General features: G+C 34.9%; 1 pseudogene; it reads right to left on the reverse strand.

Annotated features, from left to right (window-relative positions):
• Positions 1–2535: 2535 nt before the first annotated feature.
• Positions 2536–2961, reverse strand: LOC132025038 (small ribosomal subunit protein uS12-like; annotated as a pseudogene).
• Positions 2962–3265: the final 304 nt, after the last annotated feature.

Raw genomic sequence — 3265 nt, forward strand, 5'->3', positions numbered from 1 at the left:
CATGTGTCAGATTGTAGCTCAGAGAGAGCATCATTTAATTAAAAGGTTGTGTTTTACAACATTGCACCAATAGTTTCTAAAATTCAGCAAATGGTTTGGAAATTATTACAATTGTCTATCTTTTATTTTATTTTATTTTATTTGACAGATAGAGATCACAAGTAGGCAGAGAGGCAGGCAGAAAGAGAGGAGGAAGCAGGCTCCCCACTGAACAGAGAGCCCGATGCGGGGCTTGATCCCAGGACCCTGAGCTGAAGGCAGAGGCGTTAACCCACTGAGCCACCCAGGCGCCCCGACAATTGTCTATCTGATTAAAAAAATATTTACTTATACCCTCTATTAATTGGCAATTTTATATCTTAGTTTCCTTAGAAAGTGAAAGGGACTAAATTTTTATGTTTTTAATGAATGTGTTGGTTTATGTTACTATCTCATTGTTAAATATCTTATTTTATTTTATTTATTTTTTAAAATGTTTTATTTATTTATTTGACAGAGAGCACAAGTAGGCAGAGAGACAGACAGAGAGAGAGGAGGAAGCAGGCTCCCTGCCAAACAGAGAGCCTGATGCGGGACTCAATCCCAGGACCCTGGGACCATAACCTGAGCTGAAAGCACAGGCTTAACCCACTGAGCCACCCAGGCACCCTCATTGTTAAATATTTTGAATATTGCCCATGCTTCTGGTACAGTTTATTATCTAATCATGTTAGGAACACTTATATAACGAAGTCAAGTAACATTGATGATAGAGGACCTTGTCTTCTTTCTGATTTTAATTACAATGTTTCTAGTGCTTTGCCATTAAACATAATGCCAACATTTGATTTGATATAGGTTTAAAAAATAATTGTATAAGTATGATCTCGGATACATAAAGAGTTTAATATGGTTTTCCATCTTTGACATTAATATGATTAGTTATAATAATGACTTTTAATATCGAATTGACCTAGTCTCATAATGAGCCTATTTGGTGGTGATATTATTTTTTTAAGGTACATCTGGATCCAATTGTGCTTTTATTTTTTTTTAAGAAATTTTATATCCATAACCCGAAGCATGACTGGTTATTTGTTTTCTTTTCTACGTATGTGTATATTTTATCAGACTTGAGTTTGAAAGATCTACTGATGAAGCAAGATAGATTTAATGCCTTTTTGGTACAATTCTCTGACAACCATCTTGAATTCAGATGTGATTTGTAGTCTATGCACATTTTCTATTTCTTTTTGTATCCATTTTGGGGATACATAGTCTCATAAAATAATCTAGTTCATTCACATTTTAATTTTTGAAGCACAGAGCACTTGCTAATTTCTATGTAATATGCGCTTATAAATAACATTTTTCCTTCTAGACCTTTGATTCAAACTGCCTTATTATTCCCAATATTGTAAATTGTTGTATTGAGATAAAATTCACATATCATAAAATTCACCCTTTTTAAAATGAACCATTCACTGATTTTTAATATAGTCACAGCGTTTACAAGAATTGCTACTATGTAATTCCAGAATAATTTCATCACTGCAAAAAGAGATCTGACACCCACTAAACTGTCACTCACCATTGTCCCCTCCCCCTCAGCCCTTGGCAGCACTGATACACTTGGATTTGTCTAATCTGGACATTTCGTACAAATGGGATCACACAATATGTGGCCTTTCATGTCTGGCTTCTTTCATTCAGTGTAATATTTTCAAGATTCATCCACATCGTAAAATGTATTAGTATTTTATTCCTTTTCATGACTGAATAATATTCACCCTTGACGAGGGTTTGGGTTGTTTCCATTTTCTGGCCATTATGTATAATGCTGAACATTCATGTACAGTTTTTTTGTGTGAACGCATGTTTTCAATTCTTTTGGGCATACACTTAGAGGTGGAATTTCTGGGTTGTATGGGAACTCTATGTTTATCCTTTTGAGTAACTACCAAACTGGTTTTCAAAACAGCTTTATCATTATACATCACTTCCAGAAATGTATGAGAGTTCCAACTTCTCCACATCCTTGTTAACACTTTTTATTGTCTATTTAGGGTCATCCTGGTGGGTATGGAGCAGTAGCTCATTGTAGTTTTTATTTATAATTCCCTAAAACATGTATTCTTTGGAGAAATGCCAATTCACATCCTTTGCCTATTTGGTTATCTTCATTTGAGTTATCTGTCTTTTCATTATTTTTTCATTATTATTATTATTATTATTATTATTTTAGTAATCTCTATACCCAGTGTGGGGCCTGAACTTACAACCAGAGACCAAAAGTTGCATGCTCCACCAAGTGAACCAACTAGGTACCCTTCCTTTTTATTGTTAAGTTGTAGAAGTTCTTTATATATTCTGATACAAGGCCATTATCAGATACATGATTATCATATGATTTATAAATATGTTCTTCCATCTTGTGGGTTGCCTTTTCAATTTCTCGATAGTGTCTTTCAAAACATAAAAGTTGAAGAAATTTTTGGAATATGAAAATTGATTAACCTGTTTTCTAATTAACTAACCTGTTTTCACCATCAAAACTTATGATCTTGGTCTTTCTTTCTTGCCTTTGTTCAAGGCCAAGAGAAACGCTGGCTACATTGACAACGTTAAAGTGAACTCTAGGAACGTCACCTACAGCACAACCTTTGTGATCAAATCCAGCAACCAGAACTTCATCATTTTCCTCACTAAAATTCAAACAACCATCATTGAGTACAAAGGCTGTGATTTTTTTTGCCAAACTTGGTTAGCTGGACCCTGACACATTTCCTGATGGCAGAATCTGTTTGGCTCTACCCCTATTTTTTTCCAGCACAATTCCCTTTGTATGGGAAGTGTCTTCAAAAGGGTTGGTCTTCAGGGCTATGCCCAAATGGGCTTTCTTGTACTGTTTATAATGATACTTTGATCTCATCGGTGGCCACAGAGCTTACTGGCGGTACAAATACCTTGACACTTGCCCATCCTGCTGGAGCCATGGGCCTGAGCAAAAGATGAACTTAAATTTTGATAAAATTTATTGATTTTTTCCCCCTTTGGTTGCTTGAGATTTAGATGTTCTATCTAAGAAAATAATGCTTAATTAAAAATCACAGCTATTGAAACTTAGTTTTCTTCTAAGAGTTTTCTAATTTTAGTCTCTGTTTTACCTGTGATCCACTTTGTGAAGTAGATCTATATGGTACGAAGTAGGGCTCCAACTTTATTCTTATGGATGTAGACAGCCACTTATTCCTGGATAATTTATTGAAAAGACTATTTGTTCCTC

Source organism: Mustela nigripes, chromosome 9, assembly GCF_022355385.1.
Source record: "Mustela nigripes isolate SB6536 chromosome 9, MUSNIG.SB6536, whole genome shotgun sequence".
In the NCBI taxonomy this organism is placed as follows: domain Eukaryota; kingdom Metazoa; phylum Chordata; class Mammalia; order Carnivora; family Mustelidae; genus Mustela; species Mustela nigripes.